This window comes from Carassius auratus, chromosome 41 (assembly GCF_003368295.1).
Source record: "Carassius auratus strain Wakin chromosome 41, ASM336829v1, whole genome shotgun sequence".
Classification (NCBI taxonomy): domain Eukaryota; kingdom Metazoa; phylum Chordata; class Actinopteri; order Cypriniformes; family Cyprinidae; genus Carassius; species Carassius auratus.
The window spans coordinates 22,773,871-22,789,043 of record NC_039283.1 but is presented as its reverse complement, the minus strand read 5'-3'; the positions used below and the strand labels follow the sequence as shown (position 1 = coordinate 22,789,043).

Sequence of the window (15,173 nt, the reverse complement as noted above, 5' to 3'; positions counted from 1 at the left end):
ACTTTACAATATAACGTGAACTAACAATGAAAAGTGTTATATGTAATAGAGTTTGATTAAATGCACTACCTTTGACATTAACAATGAAATATAAAGCATGCTTTATGCATAATAATCTATACATAATTATTAATCTCAGAAGAGAAAATTGTAGTCATTTTCAGTAAAATGTCACCATGAGAAGTGTTTATAGCAGTAAAAAAAAATACTGCAATTACCATAGCAATAATTCTTAAAGAGACATTTTCCTTAGTATATGTTAATGTAAACACACAAGAGTTGCACTGTAACTGAAGTCATATGTGTACTGTATCTCATTTGTGACTGATTCTGATGTAATGCAGGCCTATCAAATGACATACTAACAAAGGCATGGAACCTAAAAGGCCATTTAAAAAAATAAGATTAAACCACTGTACATATCAGCTTAAATTTCGGCAAATTTCCCCCCACAAAGTTATCATGTGACTTTCGTTAGACTTTGAAAATAGTCATATTAGCTTAACTTTATAGTCTGTGGTCACTGTAAAAAAGAAGTGGCTTTCTTAGAAGAAACTGACTCCCAGGAACATCCAAAGTTGAGAGTGTTTCCAGTTGGACCTTTGAAAAGAGCCACATGACCATCGCAAAGCTCTTTCAATCTAATCTGTGACGTTTTTTTTTAAATATAAAACCTTTCCTACTTGAGTCATAGTCCTTTGTGGGCATTTAAATCAAACTGAATGTGTACTATTTGTAATTTTCCCCCCAAAACAAATCTGTTTTGTCAGAACCGAGACTTGATTGGAAACTTCTGTACAGCCATCATCCCGTCGATATTGCGCAAGATTTGCCTGCAGCCATTCAAATCAAATATCACAAGTGCAGTGCATCCAGTTGTGTTCATTTGTACTTATTAAACTCTTATGTCTGCAGCATTAGAAAGAGTTGGATGTTGTGCAGGGAATGAGAGATCCATGTGACTACTGTTGAGTTTGCGTCACAGGACTAATGATATCTGTCATTGGTTTAGCTTGTCCAGGTTTTGGTTGTTTTCTTGCTTTGAGAGCGTGCAATGGACAGTGGGCACTCGAGGAAGTGGTTTTCTGTCACTGCACTTGAAGGTTAATGCATTTAAGGCCCTACATGTGTCTGTGATTGTGGTTTGACTGGGTAGAAGGTTCTGTTCATTGATGAACAGCTTCTCATGTGCTCAACCAAGGCCAGCTGAGGGGAAAGGCTCTGGGAAAGTAAACTTCAGCACATTTTGGCCAATGCATTTATTCTGAATATTAATTTTTCACCATTGAGAAACCATATGATGTATCATGTATCACCAAGTTAACTGGTGTGAGTTGATAAAACATCACTTTCATGTTAATTCATATTTTTTGCAATGACATTTTGTCAGTTCTGTTTCTGTCAAATTATGCAAGCTGGTCCCATTAACATTAAAATGTCATTGTTCAAAAATCCTCCTAACTATTCCGAACTGAATTTAAAGAGTAATATTCTTGCTTATCATGGTTTTGTCACTTGATGCACATTTTATTTCGTTTCGGACAGAAGAATTACTTAATGCTCAGAAAGTTTAGATTTTTAAGAATTAATAATAATAAGATATATATATGATTATTATTATTAATTCTTAAAAATCTAAATGTTCTGAGCATCAAAATCATAATCAACATGCTCTAAATGCATGAATTGGCTCTAAATGCATGAATTGATCACTATAGTGATCAATTCATGCATTTAGAGCATTTTGACTATGATTTGTTTTTATTAACAACTCAAAAATTTTGATTAATTTCGCACACTCATAATTTGAATTGAAAACATTCTTAAAATATGAATATCCACTACTGTTCAGAAGTTTGCGGTCTTCACAATTTTTATTCAAAATGCAGTAAAAACCTTAAAATTGTGAAATACTATTAAATTTAAAACAAAATTTTTCTATGTTTATATATTTAAAAATCAGCAGCCATTACTTAAGGTTTCATTATCATTTAATATTCAGATGTGTTGCTCAAGAAACGTTTATTATTATAAAAATAAATTATTATTAATGGTGAAAACTGTTCTGCTGCTTAATTATGTAATGTTTACCTAGTTCTTGTAATTCTTTCAAGAAAAAAAAGCATGTTAATAGGTTTTATTATGATACAGGTTGTGGGTTCATTCACTTGCCCATGGTTTGGTTTAATGGGATTTATTCACCAAGCTATTTTTTTTTCTTTACCCTGTGGCCAGGAAAACTGTTAAAAAAGGACCGAAATATAATGATTAAACCTAAATATTGAGGTGAGCAGTTAAAATGGTTGCTATGCCCCTGCTTTAAACTTACTGTGGAATAGCACCAAAGGCTGTGGAGAGCAGAAAATCTCCATGATTGCGGTGAAAGCCTTGGAAAAGTGACGCATGCAGGGAAACCGTTAGAAGCTTGAAGTGGTCCAAGAAAAACCATTAAACATGTGGCAATTAAAAAAAAACGTATAAATCTAGAATATTTTTCTAAGTGTGAACAGCAGTTGATCCTGCTGGCATTGGCTGACAATGTCCTGCTGAATTTCCAGAATGAAGTAGAAATCCCTTCACAACATTGGCTTTGCTTTAAATTCAAGCAGCACCACCATCTGAACATCCCTGAATGGAATATTCAGATGGAACCAATATCACTTGTGTGAATGCAGAAGATGGGAAGAAATGGGGGATAAATGTCTTCTTTAGATGCTGCCAAACTGTAGTTTCCTAACAGTGCCAAGGGCATACATCTTGAGAGGTTTAATAAAATCCATAAATTGCACATGGAATGTTTGGGATTGTATGGCGGATAGGCATCAGTATTGCAGGGCAAATGAGAAGCAGTCTTTGAGGGAGCTACAAGTAGAGAGCAGAGGTCACCACTCACACACACATTAATATTACACTGATCTCAGGTCAGGTTTCAGTCTCCCGGTCTCCAGTTTACACTGACATCAGGGGCCGCAGGACACATGACAGCATGGTGATGGACAGCTCTGTTGTGTAATTGTTAACTAATCAGTGCATTTTACAAAATACCACAAGTGTGAGAAACGAATTCGGCCTCTTTGATTAAAGAGGAATTTGTTTGCAAAAATGGAGGCATTATCTTATTTTTTAATAAAGGGGTGGTTTATTGCGATTTCACTTTTTTTATGTCAGTTAGTGTGTAATGTTGCTGTTTGAGCATAAACTATATCTGCAAAATTGCAGCACTGAATGGAGAGGCCATGTTGTGCTGCACTGGAGGTGGGCGTAAAAATCTGTTCATATATACTGAACAAAATCATAAATGCAACACTTGTTTTTCACACATTTTCCATGAGTTGAACTCAAAGATCTAAGACTTCTTTATGTACACAAAAGGCCTGTTTCTCTCAAATATTGTTCACAAATCTGTCTAAGTCTGTGTTAGTGAGCACTTCTCCTTTGCTGAAATCATCCACCTCACAGGTGTGGCATATCAAGAGGGCTGATTAGACAGCATGATTATTGCAGGTGTGCCTTAGGCTGGCCACAATAAAAGGCCACCATGTGTTTTTAATACATTCAAATTGTGTGAAGATCAAAAGATGTGAAGGCTAAAGATCAAGGTGAGCATCCTAATATATCTCAAATATAAAAGATGAATTACTTTTATTCTGTAACCTTTATTACTTTATACTGATAAGAGAGTAAATGTAACGTGTAGCAAAGTATGTTGTCCCATATTATGAATTTTTGCTCTGTATTTAACCCATCCAAGTGCAAACACACAGCAGTGAGTAGTGAACACTCACACACGCACCATAAACATACAACCAGAACAATTGGCACCTGGGGAGCAGTTGGGGGTTTGGTGCTTTGCTCAAGGGTCTCACCTCGGTTGTGGTATTGAAGGTCATTCACTCCCCCCACCAACAATCCTTGCCAATACCAAGACTCAAACCCACAACCTTTGGGTCACAAGTCTGACTCTCTAACCTTTAAATGAATGCATTAACTATTGGCAAAATGTGAAAACTTTGACAAAATAGTGTCTATTGGTTGACATTAACCTATAGGCTATTCAGAACAAGTTTCATCCTGATAACTTTCTTCAGAATAACATGCAGTGATTAATCATGCACAATAAGACCAGAAACAAACATTAGGAAAGCAAATAGATTTGCATAGCAACTTTAAGTTGTATAAAATCATCTGCCAAATGAGCAAATGTGAATAAATCTACCAGTGCTCATAGGATAAAGACAATCTAAATGTACTGCTCTGAAGTCCTGGCAGAAAGGCTTTATTAGCCCACCCAGCACCTGTACTTCACTATGCCAAGTTTGTATTCAAACCTTACTCAGCATTAAGTGCCACATGTGAGGTGTCCATCCAAAGAATGACCTAAGACTGATGCGGTCACACTGTGCGCTAAAACACACAAACACTCTGATTGGGTATCTCCGGTGGAGAGGGTGTGATGAAAGAGCGCAGGCTGCAGGAGAGGTTTTTGCAGCTCGTTAAACGCTCTTTAATCACGTCGCGCAGCATGCCAGCACTTAAACCCCTTTTTCTCGCTGTTCCCACCTAACAATCGCAAGATGCTTGATAAATGTGTTTAATAATTTCAGGAAACAAGAGCACTTATGCTAACCATCAATCTAGCCGAAGGTTTAAAAAAAGAGGAAGGGATTCCAAATCCAGGAGATTTGGCTTCAGTTCTCACATGCCCTTTCCAGATATATGTAGACAAATTAGTGGTATTTGTGCCTGCAGAGCAGGTGTCTTTAGCACGAGATATACTTCCTTATCTGAGAGCAAAGGGGTTGTTTGTGTCCTTCAGGAATCAGGAGCCTCCTCTTTGGCTTCTTTACTCTCACAGGTTTAGCATTAAAAGAAGGTAGAAAGTACAAAAGAGTGTAATGCTTGGGTTACATCACTGTCTATAGTTGTAACTAGTAGTTGTTTCTTCCCCTCAATCTAACAAGATGAAATCTCTGTGCTCTGGGCATTAAAATTTGTAATACCTTGTGAAAAAAAAATGTGCTTGAATTGAGTTGAGCACTTGCAGAGTACTTCCAAATTTATTCTAAGTTATAAATAACTTTAAAGTATATTTTTTCAAAAAGTGGACTGTACAGATAATATAATATGAATCAAAGTAGAAGGCCACTTAGGTGTACTTAAAAAGAGTAGACTTTCAAGAATGACACACTTCAGTATACTTCTAAAAAAGTGAATTTTGTAATATAATCAAATGAAAAGTTTTACTTTAGTTTTTATATCATTTTGTGTACTCCTACTGTGATGCATTTACTAGCGAACTAAAGCACATGCAAAGTACTTAATTGTAATTTCAACTATTGTGTGTTATTCAACATTTCATTTAAAGTTGTATACACTAAATTGCAACTTCATCATTACAGATTTGTGAGGTTTGTTTTTAAAGCGTTTTATTTTATTGATAATTTAATCACTTTCATGTAATTCAAAAAGTCTTGCTTTCTTCTGTGGAACACAAGATGAACTTTAACTTCACACAGCTCCAAACGCAATCAAAGTAGTATAGAAGTTGTCTTTTTATCTTGTGTGCTATTTTCTAGTCTTTAAGTAACTTTAAGTAAATTTTCACACACTCCATTTTTAGTTATCCATTCCTCTTCATCACTGTTCTCAAATGGGGTTCCAGTGAAAGAGGTTCAACATCAACAAGTTGCTGGTTTCAGATTTAATGTAAAGCATAAGTTTTATGTTTTTGCATACCCAATCGCTATTACCAGTAATTTTATAGAAAACATCTGGGAAAATATTTTTTTCATCACATACGGGTTTGGTACCGATATATAACTGTGAGTAAATAATGACGAAATTTTCATTTCTGATTGAACTGTCCCTTCAAGACAAAGAAAGCTAGAGAAATCGATTATGGTGCTTGGGAGAGTATGGCTAGTTTAGTTTGACTTGGGTTCAGATGAAGCGTTTGTTTGTCAGTTTTGTCTTGCTGTGTGTACACAACAGCACGACTTTGATCCCTTATGTTCTCAGTGCTCCACCCACCCAGCAGCCTCAGGCGATGCGAGGAACTCTCAAAGGTGGACAAACCCCTCCTCGAACCACAGCTGTAGGGTGCTAAAGTGTGAAATGGTGTGAACTGCAGGGCTTCTTGAGGGATGATCGCCTTCGAGTGGTACTTCTGAGACATCCATTCCCAGGTTATTGAGTAAATAATAGTTTCTAAGATTTTAGTAAATCTTTGAAACACAAATTACAATATTTTAAATGAAACCTGAGAGTTTTCTGTTGCGCCATTAAAATTTCAGGTAACCAAATCTTAGTAGATATCAAAAGGTCATAAAGGCTGCAAATCTAACGCATCCCAAGGCGACATATACTGACACTTTTGACATTTCGTCAACATCCTACGCACATGGCACCCTCTAGCATCAATATTAGATGCAGATTATGGGTTAGGGTTAGGGTTAGACCGCTAGGGGCTTTCAGGACCACATTTATCTGCGTCTAATATTGACGCTAGAGGGTACCATGTGCGTAGGATGTTGACGAAATGTCAAAAGTGTCAGTATATGACGCCTTGGGATGGGAATGGCCTGGTAAATCTAATCCATATGAATGGGGCTTCTGTGTTTACATGTGTTGTATGTGTCGATCATTGTTTATTTGTAAATAAATGTAATTAAATCTGTCCATCATGTAAATTAATCATATCTCTTCACAAAACTTGGACTAAAATGGTTGATTCATGTAGATTCATTTTCAACTTTTTGGATCTTCTAGTTTTTGGTCACCTTTCAGTGAAGGGACAGAAAACTCTCAGGTTGCATTTAATATCTTAATTTGTGTTTTGAAGATTAATCAAAGTCTTATTGGTTTGGAACGACGTGACGGTGAGTAAATGATGACAGAATTCATTTTTGGACGCTTTGTGTTTTTTCCATAGTCAGTTGAACACCGAGATCTGAATAGGACGGTGCTTCTTTCTTCCTTTTCTTCTTTTAGTAACCTTAAAGAACCTGTTGAAAGGGGCCCCAGCCTTTCCTCACCTGCATTAGGGACTGCACCTCCAGGTCTGGTCTATCATTGAGAACCGGCAGCCATTAGAGCAAGAGTTGGATTAACCCTTCTAAAGCACACATGGTGCAGTCATAAACCCCTTCTCTTTGCGCTGTTTACATGAACAGTGTCCAGCGGCGTGCGCATGTGGGTGTTTAGTGCATTATAAAACCTATAGAATGCCGCCCTCTTATTCCAGATCTGTTTCAGAGTAAATCATAGTATTTGTCTGGTCTCACATTATATGGCGTGTAGCACATTTACATTCCCCCCTCAGTTTCTCGGTGCCAAAAACGATAACTGTTCTTTACAGCAGGAAGTGTGGAGGAAACCAGGCTTCATTTATGGCCACCTTATTCACTAGCTCCAAGAAACAGCATTACGACGTCCTCATGTTTATGACCAGCAGCATGAAACGAAAGCTTGTGGAGTTTGATGCAAGTTAAGCTTAAATGCAGCAATTATTATAGAAATAGAGGCATGCTTAAGTGAGCTAAAGAGGGGGATGACGAATAAACACCTGCTTGCAATTTTGCAAACTGAGACTGCAGAGTCTGGTCTCAGCTGGCGTGTACACTGTGAATCAGTTTTCAGAAAAATTTGATATAGATCCAGTATGAATTCTCAGCGAGTGTAAACTGATGTATTTGACACATGGATCAGAGAGTCTGGCCACATGAAATAAAAAATTACATTTTTTATTCTATCCCAAATCTCGACTGATGTAGCTGACCCATATGGACTGTTTGGGACAGAACATGGAGCGCTGCAGGAGCTCTATGCAGAGGAGCATGAGGTGAATGCTTAAAGAAGAACGTGATGTCTTCTTTGTAAATTGCTTGTAGTCATTTTGTACATTCTTTTCTTATCATTGTCAGCCTTTCACAATTGAACGTACAAAAAAATAAAAAATGATTCCAGCAATGAAATCCGAAGCATACTATGTGTCACATTGTGACTTTCAAAACTGAAACTTAAAATGAAAAAATCTGAGATATAAATAATATTAATATAATAAATCAAAATAAATTACTAAAATCAGTTATTTAATATAAAATACACAGCATTCCGTATGAGGCAATGACTTTGCAGAGAGCGTTTTTGCACGAAGGCAACTCATGAAACTCATGATTTTGGACAGACTTCTGAGCCAGTGTAATGGTTTAATGATCTACAACAAAATAGAACACGTATTTGTGATAACTAAACAAATATTGAATTACTATAAAACTGATTTGTCACTAGAACTAACATCAAAAGTGCAAAAATTAAGTCAGAAATATACATTTATACACTAACTGACCACCAAACGCAACTTTCAGATGCCTTTTTTTTTTTTTTTTTTTTAGCTCAACCATCACAGAATTGAATGCATAGGGTTGGGGGATATCAAGGGCAGTGACGGATACATCTGTGCTGCTGTCAAAATTCGATCAGACGAAGGAACCTCTGTAGACAGATTTGGGTTTGAATGTGTCTTGATGCCTTCTTGCCTTGGAATGCTGCCTTGATGTTGATGCTTGCCTTCAGCAACGTTTGATGACGTGGCAGCCGAGATATGCAGCCTTCGGAGGAAGCAGCCTTCCGTCTGAGAAACACATATGGTCAAGTGAAATATGAGGTAAGAAAACAAACTAAAAGTCCATGTTTGTGACAAATATATTCTAAATAATTAATTATTACATTATTCAATTTTTTAGTTTTAAGAGATATTTAATCTTTATTTTTATTATTTAATTATATATATATATATATATATATATATATATATATATATATATATATATATATATATATATATATATATATATATATATATATATATTATGTTTACAAAAAAATCTATTTCACGTGTGTGATCTCTTCACTTCAGATGCTCAGCTCACTCATTGATTCTCAATGCATTAGACAAACATTATGAGTCTGTTTGTTTCAAAAACTATGTTTGAAAGTTTGTGGTTCAGCGAATCTATTTGCGCTATTGCTCACTAGTAGTTTACTGCAAAAGACTCTTTTTTTATTTTATTGCTTTTAATAAATTAATTTGGTATCTTCTACACAAGGTATATGAGCTCACAGTTTAATTTTATGTAAAGAAAACCTATTTCCAATGTTTGGAACCAGTATCCAAAATGAAATAACATTTTTGGGATGTGTAATTGATTTATGCTGCAATAAGAAAAAAAAAGAAAGGAAAAAAAAATGCATGCTGTGGGTGAGTCATGCATTCTCAGATGCTTCCTTTAGCTGGCTGCCGAGATCCTTGCACTCTCCAAAGATGTATTAAACTTCATGCCTTTAAGCAAGCATTTTGGTCTCCTTATCTTGACCTAAATACACCATTCAGTACTGATTTCCTGAGTGCAACCACACACATTTTGTAGCTGGTTATTAGTTTGGCATGTGTAAGAGTCTTTCTCCCATGCACTGTACCTGCTTTGAATTTGATGCAGATATCCGTTTACCAAAAGGCACAGGCCAATGTCCTCCTGCTCAGCAGTCGTGAGCTTATTCAGTGTCTGATGCAGAGGAACATTCCCTCTCCCCCTCTGTTTTCCTCCCTTTGAATCTTCCCAAATATGGAACCGGTTTTATGGAACACTTGCGATAGAAATCATACTGAATGTCGGTGTGTGTGCTTGTGTGTGTGAGGCATGTGATGTTGGCCTTCACAATCTTCTCTCATGTGTAAAGAAATAAAGCCAGAAGAGTTTATAATAGGTCATAACATCAGCAACTGGTAAAAATTTAGTGCTAATCAAGATTTTTAAAATATGAAGTATTTGATTGATAAGGGCATTTCTTCACAGTTTCTAAGACATTAATTCAGTTTTTTCAATTTAATATCATTTCTTATTTTATGTTTGTTAACATAGATTTTTTTTCATTATCATAATAACAAAAATAATAAATATTGAAACAATATGTTAAAATGTACCTGTCTGTCTGACTGTCGATGGATGGACGGACAGACAGATACATGGATAGATAGACCGGACCAATGGATGGATGGATATTATTGGAATAAAAAAGTATTTTGTTTTGCAAAAAAATATGTTTAATTTGATAAATTTTCATTTCTTTGCAGTTTCTTTGTGAAAATTGTTCCAAAGAAAATCCTATACCATTTTTATAGATCTATTGGTAGATCAATATATACATAATATAAAAGGAACATGTCTTTATTATGCATATGTGTGAGCCTGCTGAACATTGTGATGTCAAGACTGACATCTGTGACAGTGCTGATGACGATAAAAATGACAGCAGGTGCCCGCATGAGCGCTGCAGGGGGAGGACATGCCCACAGGTCAGAGGCTGGCACGACCGACACGCTGGGTGAATATAGTGTGTGTTTGGGCTGCGGGAGAGGAGGTGAGGCGGTTCTGTGTGCTCTTACTGCGATAAGAGCGATGGAACAGTGACTCTGATTGTGTACCTAAAGCCCCGAGGCTGAGTGAGGAGCCGTGCAGGAATGTACGCAGCCGTCACAAGTTTGAAAACAAACAGCTTTTGGACATGGTCTTCTCTTTCACACCCAGACTGTCTCTATGAAGAGCTGGAAAGATGTTCTTTTGACCCCATTTTCCTTTTCTTTCTTTGCCCATCACCACTTCCACTGTGTTTGCACCCACACTTAAAGAAATATTTGTTGTAGGATGGATGGTATTGATCTTTTCTATTTAAAGTTCAGTTCAGGATTGCTTTTTTTCTCACACACACAAAAAGATGTTCTTACAGTAAAAATATGTATAAAATTTAATTAAATATGATGTAATTAAAATGAATGATTGTAATCGAATAACTGTTCTATAGTTAAGAATAAACAAAATGTTGTGAGGTCCAGTAAAAGTCCATAAAAAACATACAACAATATGAAGTCCCACACAATTGTATAATTGTTAAATATTTTTGTCTTGTTTTAAGCAGAAACCTTTCAAAATTGTATTAGATTTATGTATTAATCGAGAAACTAAATTAATGTAAATTGATATATTCTCTGAAACTAAACCTTAGCAATAGCTTGCTTATGATGTAATATTTCCTGTTTTAAGGATGTTTTTACTGGAAAACAAGACAAAATACTGATTCATAAAAAAGATTTTTATGCAGTGTAATATTTCAGCAAAATAAAAACAGGTTGTGATTTATCTTACCTGGAAAGCTGTCAGCATCAGGGGATGAGTCTTATACACACATGCCAGTTCTTATCAATCACCGCACTTAACACAGAACACGTCTCTGAAACTCTGTGTAAATCTTTGACAGATAAAAACTCAGCTTCCCCTGTGAGAACAGATTTTACTGTCCAGATTAGACAGCACACATCAGGAATAAACAGATCCAGAGAGATACACTGACACTGTATTGTAAGTTCTCTTTTCTGTTTTGCTTTTGTGCTTTGTCCCTTTTAGGCCCTATCAGACATCTAAACATTTGAGAGTGTGCACGTACTTCACAACCCGCAGTTGTAGGTGTCCTTATCATTCAGCACTCTAGAAAGTTGATTCTGATTGGTCAGTCATGGCAATCAATGGTCTTTTGTTTTTGTTTTTACTGCTAAACTGTATAATTAGCAAATTTCCTATAATTGAAAAAATATAAACATAGAAACATTATAACATAAAATGAGTAATAATTAAAGATTCTGCACCATTTTTGCACTAATAGGCAAATGTTTTACTTGTTGCTATAATTTAGGAAAAAGTTGGTTGAATTTAAATTTTTAAGTGCTACTTTTAACTCAAAATGTTGTTTTGATAATTTCCATTAATGATCTCAGACTTTTGAATACAGTTTGTTCATTTGGTTGGTTGAATTGATGGTTGTTGACTGTAGGTAAGTCGTTTGTTTATTCAGTTGGATGATGGATGGATGGTTGGTTGGTTGGTTGGTTGGTAAGTTGTAGGTAGGTAGGTAAGATGTTTGTTTGTTTGTTTGTTTGTTTGTTTGTTTGTTTATTCGCTTGGATGATGGATGGATGGATGGATGGTTGGTTGGTTGGTTGGTTGGTAGGTAAGTTGTAGGTAGGTAGGTAGGTAAGTTGTTTGTTTCTTTTCTTGTCTGTTTGTTCATTTGCTCATTCATTCATTCGGTTGGTTGTTGGGTTGGTTGAATGGATGGTTAGTAGGTAGGTAGGTAAATTGTTTGTTCGTTTATTAATTTGGTTGGTTGGTACTAGTTTATGTGTTTGTTTGTTTGGTTGGTTGGTTGGATGGATGGATAAATGTGTGGTTGGATTGTTTTATGGTTGGTGTATAGCTAGGTAGGTCGGTAAGTTGTTTGTTTGTTCGTTCTGTTGGTTGGTTGGTTAGATGATTGGTACTAGGTAAGTTGTTTGTTCTGTTGTATGGATGGATGGATGGATGGATGGATGTTTGATATGTGGTTAGTTAGATAGGTAGGTAGGTAAGTTGTCTGTTTGTGTTCTTTGTTTGAGTAACTGTGCATTTATTTTTAGTGGAAAAAAAATGTGTTTAGAGAGGTTAAATTGGATTGGTATCTATATGTAATTTCATAAAACTTCACAACCCAAGAACAAAGATAAATTATTATATTGCTGAAACCACAGTTTTGGGGTCTGTAGCTCTGATATTGCTTGCAGAGACTGAACAAGAAAAAAAATATGAGATATAAAGATAAAAGTAGTATTGTGAAAAGCATGGCCTAGGGCTATCAGCTCAGCCAATCAGAGCCCTCTATCTGGCCCAGTGAAAGTATGGGAAATGGGGGAATATGGGTAGATGGTAGAACACCTTATCTGTGGCTACAGCAGTTCACTGATTCAGGAAAACCACATTAACTACAACCAATTACATCTGGTCTGTTGAGAAAATACAACAGCGGAAGGAATGCTTCCTCAAACCATTGAAGCTTAATTTCCAACAGTGGTGATTATTTAAACTGTATTGTATATAATCAGTGGTTATTATTGATTAATATTATTTATATTAATGATGGAAAGGTGGCCTGTCCATAATCAGACCCAAACAACATTAGTCTGGTTCACTTAGGGCATGAAAGAATTTTGGATCTGTTGCAACTTTGCTGAAAATGTTTAGAGAAGAAAGGCAAAAGAGCGTGGTGGGGTAAAGAAGGTGTAAAATTTGATGGGGGCATCCTAATCTACTTTGAATGGTCCCACAGCAAACATAGACACACATCAAACCCATATACACACACACAAAAAAATGCCTGCACACCTCTTGCCTGATAAAGTCCTCTGGTTCAGAGCTTTTTGGAGCAAATATGACTAACGCTATCCATTAATAGCTGCCACACACGGTATGTCTTTCAAAAGTTTGGGGTCTGTACGATTTCAGAATTCTGTAAGAAGTCTTTCATCAAGGCTACATTTAAAAATATAGTGAAAATATCAGTATTGTATAATACATATTATTCCAATATAAATATATATATTTTCTATGATAATATATTTTAAAATCTATTTTATTCCTGTGATGCCAAGGCTGAATTTCTCCAGTCTTCAGTGTAATATGATCCTGCAGAAGTTTTAATATGCTGATTTGGCACTCAAATAATTTTTCAGTTTTGCTGATTAATTGTAAAAAATTAAAATACATTTAATAAGGCGTACTTGTTTTCAGGATTCCTTGATAAATAGAAAATTTTAAATAGACAACTTATGTAACATTATGAATGTTTTTACTCTGTTTTGATCAAATTAATGTATAATTTGTTTTAAAGAAAATCTTTCTTGCCCATTTGTATAGTGTGTATATATAATTTTTTGAGTGGTCAAATTTTAGCTTTTAAATATCCTGTATAACTACTGTAGCTGCTCTTAACAGAGGTTCTTGTTGGTCTTTAGTTCAATATGTGACTCGTGGTATTGTCATCACCTACAACACAGAAAATTCACAAACTCTTATGAAATCTTGAAAAACTCTACAGTCATAAACAAACTTTTCTGAATATGTAGACTAATATATATGTGTACTGTTATTGTACAAACTTTTTAAAAATCCCTAATCTGAGACCAAACTGTTTTGGTGGAATGTGCATGGTCACATTCTTTGTTTTGGCAGATAAAAATAGTTTCCATTTAGCAAAAGGACAAAGGACGAGTTGGTTCCTCTCTTACCAACATCTCTCAGTCTATCTGTATGTAGTTCCTACTGACACTTCTCCATTGCCCAAAGGTTCTCTATCTGATGTGTCAGCCGGCATGTTACTGTTCATTCAAGGTAAAAGTTTGGAACTCTCCGGAAACTGTCTAAACACAGGGTGCTGGTGGCATCTAGTCCTGTGCTCGTGTCCTTTTTGAAAAAAAAAAAAAATATATATATATATATATATATATATATATATATATATATATATATATATATATATATATATATATATATATATATATATATACGTTATTCATCAAGAATGCACTAAATTGATAATGTTACAAGATTTATATTTTAAACGAATATTGTTTTTTAAACTTTGTATTTATCAAAATATCTGGTAAAAAATGTATCAAGGTTTCCACCAAAATATTATTCAGCATTATTTAATATATTATGTATATAATATATTGAATTATAACAATATATTATATACATATTACTGCACTGTAAAACCGAACAGTGAAATTAATCAAATGAAATTAGTTAATTGCACTCAAATAATAACGAAAGTTCATTGGACTTAATTTAAATAAGTTCTGTTAACTCACAAATTTGTTGTAGTGAGGTGAACTTAAAATGATTGTGTTTTCTAGTTCCCAGCATGCTTTGCATCAGAAAACAAGGAAAATAAATTTAGAAATTAAGTGTTATTTTGTGTGTTTTTACACAAGATTAACATAGAGGGACATAAGTTAATACATAAATGTTGTGTTATATTAGATTTTACAAAGGTTTATGTTATGTTGGATTTGTAGTGTTACCATTGTGGTGAAGAGTAGAGCCTGTGGTTAGACTGAGGATGGACAGCAAAAGCCTAATTTTGAGTGTATTTCCCACATTATAGGAGTTGAAAAATAGATAAAATTATGAGTGAATTACTCCCTAATTATAAGTTCAGAAATATAATTATTTAAGATAACTCTGAGATAATTTAAGGCAACTGGAATTAAATTTTTTAAGTTTATGTAAACTTAAAACATTTAAAAA

General features: G+C 35.0%; 1 long non-coding RNA gene across 1 annotated transcript; it reads left to right on the top strand.

Moving 5' to 3' along the window:
- Positions 1–3,539: 3,539 nt before the first annotated feature.
- Positions 3,540–7,961, top strand: LOC113059678 (uncharacterized). The gene is made up of 3 exons (XR_003278127.1): positions 3,540–3,599; positions 6,019–6,185; positions 6,991–7,961. It is a non-coding gene; the product is annotated as an uncharacterized LOC113059678 (long non-coding RNA).
- Positions 7,962–15,173: the final 7,212 nt, after the last annotated feature.